This window comes from Pinus tabuliformis, chromosome J, assembly GCF_031772625.1.
Source record: "Pinus tabuliformis cultivar Carrire ecotype Pingquan chromosome J, CPIR1, whole genome shotgun sequence".
Taxonomy (NCBI): domain Eukaryota; kingdom Viridiplantae; phylum Streptophyta; class Pinopsida; order Pinales; family Pinaceae; genus Pinus; species Pinus tabuliformis.
In genome coordinates, this window is record NC_142295.1 from 1,079,077,881 (window position 1) to 1,079,088,188 (window position 10,308).

At 33.7% G+C, this 10,308-nt stretch overlaps 1 pseudogene; it reads left to right on the plus strand.

Annotated features, from left to right (window-relative positions):
- Positions 1 to 4,904: 4,904 nt before the first annotated feature.
- On the plus strand, positions 4,905 to 9,094 carry LOC149230711 (tubulin alpha-1 chain-like; annotated as a pseudogene).
- Positions 9,095 to 10,308: the final 1,214 nt, after the last annotated feature.

Genomic DNA, 10,308 nt, shown 5'->3' on the forward strand with positions numbered 1-10,308 from the left:
CAGTTTCATCACGAGATTTCCTTGTCGCTCATCGCTCGATAGAGGGTATTCATGATGCTTAGTGCTCATTCTATATTCGTTGGGCCACCCCTCTTGTAGGAAAATCTGGTACTCCTTAATCATTTAATAATTCTTGGTCTTTTTTGTGGTGCCATAGGCGAATATCCAGCCTAATGTTTGTATCCTTTGTTTACAGGCTAGCCAGCAGGGTTTCGGAGTGACGGGTGACGCTCAGGGTTCCTGATACTAGTGCGGAAGGGACGACTCTCCATCTTTAGGTTGGTAATCATAATTTCTCCCCTGTGGCTCTTATGAAAGGTTATTCCTAACATGCAGAAAGAGCAATGGACTCTTAATGTGTTTTCCTTTCAGAACAGAACCTCAGAGGTTGTGAGTTTGCACTTAAAGATCATTAATGGAGCTAAGAACTTAGTCAAGTTCCTTACGAAATTTCACCGAGTTTTAAGCTTTGTTTTTAAGAGGGTTTCACCCTTGGGTTTATCTCTTGCGGCTTAAATGTGATACTTATTTAATTTTGATTAATATGTGTATATCAAGCATGATTTATTCTCCTTTTTGTTTGAGAGCCATTGCTTTGCATTGCATATTTAGCTCTTTTCTATTATAGGCCTATTGCCACACCATCGACCAAGTTAACTGTTCAAGATTTCCTCAGTGTAACTTTGTTGTTGAGGGTTTCAGTCTCACAGGCTATGAGATTTGAACTGCCTTTATTGAGTTCAATATAGTTATGAAATATTTCCTAGAAGCTTGTATGTGTTCTGTCCTTTGAATGGCAAGAATGAATGTTATAGGTTCCTTCTATTGCTACTCATTTGGTATTATTAAAGCTAATATCATTTTTGTGTGCTATGAATTATTTCATTTACAATGTTAGCAACTACACCTAATAACATGGTTTCTTTTATTTAAGGAAAATGTCTGAGGTTTCACTTTCAACCACCAGGAACCATCTCCTCGTTTTCCTAATGGGACTGGCCATGAGGTAAATATAGTGGTAGGTTCGATGTTTTCCCTTACTATGGCCTAAATGTAACTCGAGTTCGCTATCCATAATGCATATTTATTTGCTTGAGATTCACAGTGCAATAGGAAAATCCTAGAATGCATAATTGTTTGTTTGAGATTCATAGTGCAATAGGAAAATCTCTCATTGTTAATTGTTCTAAATCAACACAAGTAGCTACAATTATGCTTATATTTGTGTAAATGTTTTATACTCGTTTTTATTATGATAGCATTAAGCTTGGGTTTCCATGCATGATTGTTCTCTGTATTTAGAGGGTATTACTAATAAATTGAAGAACAATATTCACATAGTTCATAACCATAACAAGAATCCATTCACCAGTCTATTCTTAGTTATAGTATCCAACTTGTTATCTCAACAATTATTTAAAGAAGAGTAACACACCTTTTAGTTCACCAATTCTCAAAACAAGAGTAACAAATTATGCATTTATCATTAGCAACATTGTCTATAGCTTTCACCTCATCAAGGATTTACATACTCACGGACAAACACTCTTGGTTTGTGCCAACCATTAAACCTTCACTTCGAGCTAACTTCCATATAAATTTTTTTTTACAAGAAATCTTTTGAGATTGTTAATTTCCATTCATAAGCGAATTCACAATGTCACACATTATTATAAACTTATTCTATCATCAAAACCAATGAATAATGTAATGTACTTATTTGAGATTCCGTAGATGATTAAGAATTCGGGTTCAAAATCAAATGAGTCTGCCTTCCAATGGAACTGGGAATTATGTCCAGATTCCCCCCTAGCAAATGTTTGGCACAACTAGATATAACCAGTCAAGGTTATGCTTCCAAACCTCAGTACCCTAGTCCAGTTTGGAACTTCTCAAAAGTCAAGGAGAAATTTCCACTGGTCCAACCAACTCTGGAAATACTTTTGCAGTTTTCACGCCTTTATCTTCAGGTGGTTCTTCCCTCTGGTGGCCAAGCCCCAATTTGTCCCTCAGGAACCCTTTTTATCTCTAGGACTTAGAAGAAAGGAAACTAAATAATAAGTGCCTCGAAGTGTTTTCCCAAACTTTCTTTACATTCTCCTAAAATCTTTATTCTTTAATGACTCTTAACCATTTCCATAATTTCACAAAACAAATTCATTATTTATCTATTGTAGCTGTTCTTTTTCTATTTATTTTCATAATTACAAAAAATAAAATTCAAAATACTAACAACACTAATTTCAATTTTTACTTCCGTATTTGAGGATGAGGATGTTACAGAAAATATCCTGTTGCAAAATAACATAGTTACCAAATTTTAATTCGAGTTGGAGTTTGAATTCTATCATGATAAATATAAATTTCAATAAAAAAAATTGAAAAATATACATTTTATAAACAATAAAAAAAATATTTATTTAATTGCTTGGTTTATTTTAAATTCTTTGTCCTTATTTTCCTATATTTTATTTTCTAATTTAAAAATGTATTATATATAATTTTAATAATTATATATAAATTTAACCACACAAAAATACAAACCATATAATATATATATATATAAATTTTGTCGTTCCTGCCTCCTTCATAAGGATTATATGTCATATTATTTGTTTCAGCCGATTTGGGATGCATCATCCATTATCTACATTTCTATCTTTCTTATTTCCTTTAAGGAACGCTGATGTATATGTGTTTCATTATATTCTCTTAATATTATCTATCTGGTTTTTTCTCGCTGAAAAAAAAATATATAAAATTAATTTCAATTATGTATATATAATTTTTTTGTGTACTCAAAATATGATTAACCTTCAACTTACACCACCAACTTAATAGAGTAAGAGGAGGATAGATTTTTTTATCAAAAGTGTACAGAAGCTTTAGAAGATATTTTTTCATCAAATATAATTCAAAAATCATTCTCGACCGCCAATCTTTCGCAACCTGCTACTTACGATTGTTGCTCTGTTGTATGTCCGTGTCTACTACCGACCCATCGCTCGACCTGCGGCAAATTGATGAAGTTGGGGATCACTTGTACCCATTTCGCGAATTTTCGAATATTCAGTGCAATTTGGCCGAACTTGGTAACTATGCAAAATAGCCGGTGAAAAAATTGTGATGACAAAGTAATTCACTTACATGCAAAAGTTACAAGTTTAAAACCTGAGAGCTTCACACCTCTGTGTACATGTCTCTAGGTGGTTTCCACCTTCAATTTTTCTCATAAAGCTTAATCTACCTTAACCTACCTTTCATATTTACATTTCATTTAAAAATTTAATTATATAATTTTTTATAAATAATAAATTCAATAAAATCTACAATATTTTTATATATTATATCAAGATTTATAGGAAAATAAAAATTCATATTTACATTCCATTTGAAAATTTAATTATATAATTTTATATTTGAAAATTTAATTATATAATTTTCTATAAATAAATAAAAAGTAATAATTTTAATAAAAATTTAACTAAAAAAATGTATTTTTTTCCTAAAAAATATATTTATATTTTATAGGACCAATATATATGTTTTGGTGGTCAATATAACAACAAAATTTGAAGTCAAAAAATATTTATTTTGAGTCCAACATGTCACATCTCAAAATTAAATCTCACTAGAAAAGATAATGACATTTTTGTCAATATCCCAAATTATACCTAAAAAAGATAATGACATTTTTGTCAATATTCCAAATTATATCTAATTGACCATAGAATGAAATAAAATAAATAAATTATTTTGAAAGAGGTGTATGTTACAAAAGTAGGAACATGTGTAATTTTTTTGTGCTCAAAGATATCTTTTTTAAAATAAAAATAAAATATTCACTCAATAAAAAAGATAATGATGACATATTTGATAAGTTTTAATTAAAGCTATATCATTTTCATTGTGATAGCTATTTTTGCTATTACAACCCATTATGAAGGAGATGTCTAATTCCTTTACATTGAGGTCACTCAATTCACTAGTTATTGTCCTCAGAGATGCATTCTAGAGCCCAATATATGTGTAGTTCCTTTCATGGTCAACCTTGATTGGACACCTATCTTTTCAAAATAAAAATAAAATATTCTATAAATAAAAAACAATGTCAGTTATACTAGGAAAATGATTATACAATTAGTTTTAATTAAAAGCATTATAAAACATCAATAATGTCATTCTCAAAAGATGTAGTAAAAATATTTCACTCACACTTTGAACTATAAATAAATTATTTCAATGTAGATGATAAGTGACATAATTTTACATAAACTTTGAAGAGATAAAGTAATTGAAAAAAAAAAGAATCTTCATTTTTTATGTTAGTTTCACAATTCTACATTTTCAAAAAATATTTCAATACAAGATTTAAATAAATTATTTCAATATCCATATTAACTCATATATTTCAATATCAAGTCCATAAATAAAGAAAGGAAAAAAAATTTATGAACCACAAGGAAATATTTTAATGTCCTAAAAGTATTGAAAAGTGAAACAATTCAATTAAACTCTAATAAAAAAAATATGTAATTCATTCAACACTTAATATAAAATTAATATGTAAAATTTAAAAAATATTATTGATAATAGATAAATTTAATGAATCATATATACAATACTTTAAAATTCCTATATTGATGTATTTAAAAACAATTTTTTTTTTGTAAACAAGGTAGTACTTTCTATATTTACTTTTTTCAAAATTTGCATTCAAAACCTTCGATCAGTCACCTGACCATTGATCAGCATTGTATCCACTCCAAAATTTGAATAAATTCATCAGTATCATCTTGTCTTTACTATCCATTTCCCAAATTCCTATCTTTGGCCTTTTAAACAAAAACATTCAAAAAACTAAAGATAAATAACCTACTCCTCATCTGAGGAGGCTATCTGAAATGTTTCCTTCTCTTTCAGGCTCAACATCTTCCTGCCAGAATTTTGCGGCTTCACCCCTGGGCCTGGGAGCTCTCATCCCTGTTGGAACATTTTCCACTTTATCTCTGATAGAGTCTACTCAATTCGGCCCAAGGCAAGATTGTTCCTATAGGTTTGAATATGAATGGTCGCCAGTTCTTTCAGAATTTCCCCTCATCCAAGTTCTGGTTCCTTGTTTCTCTCCTACCTGTTCAACACTTCCCCTTCCATATGTTCATGATGCAGGGTCATGGCTCGAGCAACAATATGTTTCATTATCTAGTACTATTGCAGAGTCCTATGATAAAGAGATTGCCGACCATTTGTTGTACCTGGGTCCTGTAACATTTCTTCCCACTCATGCATAGGGAGGTCTCTGCCTCTTATATTTTTTCTCAAGTCTCGTTCCCAACCCCAAATTTGGTCTCGGACTTCTTGCGGATTTGCCTTCATGTAGGCATCAATTAGTTTCTTCATCTGCTCACCATTCGATTTCCTTCCTTTTTTCTATCCTGTGCTGCTTGTTCCTTCTTCTTGTTTTACATTTCTCTTGCTGCGCCTGGGTGCCATGTTTTTGCTTGTCAGCGTCCCAGTTTTCTTATCCTTAGAATGCTTTGACTGGGTTGCAGTTGCCCCCTTACTATTTGTTAGACCTATCAAATTATAAACACAGATGCTAGTTTTAGCCTTTGGGGTGATATAATTGAGTAGGGTAGTGCTACCACCCCTCATCATAGGTCCTCTCGTGCTATGACTGTCTTGATTATGAAGAGCTAAGGCCTCTCTAGAGCTTTCTGGCTCCCATCTTCCACCACTTAGAGTTATGCTATGAGAGTTAGCGTGCTTTTTCTGCGACGAGTGATCCGCCTTTCTTTCAAGGCCACTCCTGTCTCTCCTAGGCTTTCCTATCCCTCTCCCTGGTTTGGATTCCTCTGGTTCTGAGTCCCCCTCCTGATTTGCTTCAGTTTCTTTGTTCCCTATGAGATGCTCTTGGTTCCGCTCTTGATTTTTTCGGGTTTCCTTTCGCTCCTGGCAGGGTGCACCTCAGTAGGCAAAGGCTCAGGGTTTGAGATACCCGGGTCTCCAAATCTGTTACAGGGGACATGGGTGGATGGGTCCTTCATTTCCTTTCTTCTCTTCTCCTTACTTTTATACCCGCCCTTCCCAGCCGTAGATTCCTGGGGTTCTTCCCTATCCCAAACTACCCTAACTCTGTAACTGAATCTGAAATGATGAAGAGCATCCCTATCTACCTTCATGCCTACTCTATACTTCATGCTAAATCTTTTTTCTAGGAGTGGGGAAGGAAAATTAACATACCCGTCAACCTACTTGCGCTGTTCTTTCTTCTGCAACTGTCATTTGTAGTCGATGCGTTCTTGCTCACCACCTTCCTTCTTTCACGTCCACATGCAAAATGCATGGTTTCCCTCATACTCTACTCTTTTAATATTCCCCTGTCTTAATGTTACCTCCAGCTGTCCCCGTTTTCGTCCATCCTTGGCTCGCTTTCTGGCCCACTTTCCTTGGGATGCTGCCCAAATGTCTTGTCCTCCATGCTTCATTAATGTTTTTCTTCTCCCGACTGCTCTTGCCATCCATTTGTTGACTCTGCATTGCCATCTGGCTTTCCCTTGTTGTCCCTGTATTTAAAAACATTTTAATATGGAGAATATTGTGCATAAATAATATATTTCAATGTCCATGTTATATATATATATATATATATATTTGTATTCTAAAAGAGGTTTACATCTCAATAGTTTAAATAATAAAATAATATTATCTTAGGAATAATCCATTACTTAAAAGCACAAAAAAATGTCCATACTTATCAACCTAGATCTCTCCAAATCTTTCAATAGGCTCAATTGGTCCTACTTGTTCTAGATTCCTCCTGGTTCTGGATTAAGGAGTTAATATCTTCAGCATTCTTCAATGCTCTTAAACAAGCCTCCCAATAGAACATTCTCTCCTTCAAGAGGAATCCATCAAGCAGATTCCCTATCACCCTTCCTTTCCATTCTTGCAATTGAACGATTACCCTTAAATCAGCCTCCCATTAGAACACTCTCTCCTTCAAGAGGAATCCATCAAGCAGGTTCCCTCTCACCCTTCCTTTTCATTCTTACAATTGAAGGACTAGGTCAAGCTCTGAAGGCAATAGTTTCAAAGTAAAAGGTGAAGGAAATCAAGCTATTCAGATAAGACCTTCCAATTTCTCACAAATAGTTTGTGGATGACATTGTGTGTATGCAACTCCAATGCTTCAAAAAGCTCAAGTTATTCACAAAGTATTAGAGGATTTCATGACTGTCTTAGATATGGATATCACGCATACTAAATGTCATATTTTGTTTCTTAACACTTCTCTTATGCCTTAAATTTAATTGTTTTATTATTGATAAAAATTTTAATATTTAGGTAAGTCTTAATGTCTAATAAGTAATATTAAATTTTAATAATTTTATTAATAATATTAATAACTCAATAATGTTATTTAAGCTTTAATAAATTTATAATTACTCCATAAGGCATTCCTTTGAGAAGAAATCCCCTCCCATGCTACTTTTGTTGTCATGCGTCGTTGTTTTTGGTGTTAGACGATAGAAACAATGACTGGCATCAAATTGATTCCTCATATTTAGACCTGTATTAGTCTGTTATAGAGCTTATATCAACATGTTTTTCACCCAGAGCAACTGACCAATGGCAAATAATATGCTGCCAACAGCTTTGCTTATGGCCATTATACCAATAAGTTGATTCCCTCCTTGTTCAACATCATCATTTCATCTTGTTCACTTTAATTGAAAATACATTAAGACATTTTGTTTTTTTGTTAATAGTTGGTAAGGAAATTGTGAGTATGTGCTTGGATCGAATCCGGAAGTTGGAGTACAACTGTACATGCCTAGAAGGTTTACTAGTCTTCCATGTTGTGGGAGGTTGTACCAGATTTGGTTCGAGGTCACTTCTGTTGGAGAGGGTTTTTGTTGATCATGGAAAAAAATCCAAGATGGGTTTCATTGTGTATCCATATCCACAGGTTTCCACAGCTATAGTTGACCCCTACAACAATGTGATGTCAACACATGCATTGCTAGAGCATACTTATGTGGTCGTGTTGTTGGAGAATGAGGCCATCTATGACATTTGTTGTCATTCCCTAGACATCAAGCATCCTACATACACTAACCTTAATAGACTTGTATCTCATGTAAGTTGGGGTTTAGTTTCATATGAAGTTATGTCTAATGGCTTCTGTTATTTGAGTTTTGATGGTTACCTTATGATATTGTAGTTCATATCTTCCCTGACTGCCTCCCTATGTTTTTATGGTGCTGTGAACATTGATATGGTCTAGGGCCCCTTCTGTTGGAGAGGCTTTTTATTGGTTATGGGAAAAAATCCAAGTTGTGTTTCACAGTGTATCCATCTCCACATGTTTCCACATCTGTAGATGAGCCCTACAACAACATGTTGTCAACAAACTCACTGCGAGAGCATACTGATGTGGTTGTGTTGTTGGATAATGAGGCCATCTATGCCAGATGTCATCATTCCTTGGACATCAAGCATTCTACATACACTAACCTTAATAGACTTGTATCTTAGGTAAGTTGGGGTTTAGTTTCATTTCGTCTAATGGCTTATGTTATTTGAGTTTTGATGGTTACCTTTTGATATTGTAGGTCATATCTTCCCTAACTGCATCCCTGCATTTTGAAGGTGCTCTGAGCATTGATGTCACTAAATTCCATACAAACTTAGTGTTGTATACTCATATTCATGTCATGTTTTCCTCATATGCCCTAGTTATTTCTGCCGAGAAGGAATACCACAAGCAACTATCAGTGGCTAAGATTACCAGCAATGCCTTTAAGTCATCATCCATGATGGCTAAATGTGATCCATGCCACGACAAGTACATGGCTTATTGTCTCATGTACTGAGGGGAAATTGTGCCCAAGGATTGAATGCGACAATTTCTACCATAAAGACGAAGAGGACCATTCAGTTTGTGGATTGGTGTCCCACTAGCTTCAAGTGTGTTATCAACTATCAAACTCCCACTATGGTTCCTTGTGGGGGCCTTGCCAAGGTCCAAAGGGTCATCTGTATGATTTCCAACTTGACCTGTGTAGCAGAGGTATTTAATATATATTGAAATTAAATACAGTCCTAATGGCATGTCGTTGATAACCCTAAGTAGTTTTAGTATACAAAATATCTGTTTTCATAAAATTTGGTCAGAGTTCTCATCTAAAGTAATTGTATCTACAAACTGGGATATGAGGATTAAGAGAGTAGTCATAGCCCTAAGTTTCCTATGAGAGTTTAAGGAGCATATATGTTGGTAAAGGCTCCTACGATAATTAATAATTTATATTTTGTTCAGTAAAATGGGAATTTAGAGTTCATTTGTTGTTATATTTTGCAGTGCCATGTCTACATTATGAATGCAAAATTTCTTGTTTGAGATAGCTAAGTTTAAGCTAAGTTCATCCATTACACCAATTGCATGTGAATGTGAAAGACACATTGTGATTTAACATGATTACAAACACACACTGCAATTTAGCCTATAAAAATTAAAGGTGGTTAAAATAAGTACTCAATCATAAGACAATTGGAAGATAAACAATATTATACAATAACAATGGAAATTTTTTTCTCAATGCTCCAATTGATTTTTCAATAATTTTCACATTGGAAATACTTGACATGTCTCTATGGTTTTCATCCCTCTTTCACCAAGGCCACTGGATGAAAATTCCATTAGGCATATTTCTTCAAGTTTATATTGTTGGATGGAATTATGTTTCCATTCTAGATATGGATAAAAGTTTTCTAATATATGTTATCAATAATGTGTGGAGGGTTGCAAGGAAAGCACTGATATTATATAAGTTATTTGAACTATAGTTATTAGGACCCATTACAAGATGATGAAGTCAATTAGAAAAAGACTTTTTCTCATGGAGTTGAGTGTAAATCCCAAAAATTGCTTTTTAATACAATCACTGGCATTCACTAATGGTATATGTAATTGGCATTATTTTTCTTCTTCTTTTTTGTATATTTTGGAGGTGGTAGGGAAAGAGATTGTGGTATTGGCAAAGGCAGATTTAGGGGTAGAGGTTGGGCCATATTAGTAGGCTTTTCAAAAGCATCTAACCAAAAAATAGGCCTAATATCATGTATTTCAAACTGGATTTGAATGACATTCCTTTGCATTGTAGTTTTCATTATGATGCTTGGACTCAAGTGATGTTAGAACTATGTTGCTTTATATTTTTAAAATCATACTTGGCTCCATGTGAAGTGTTGTGTCACCTTTATTTAGATTTTATATTGGAGATTTGATAGAGGCATGAGACA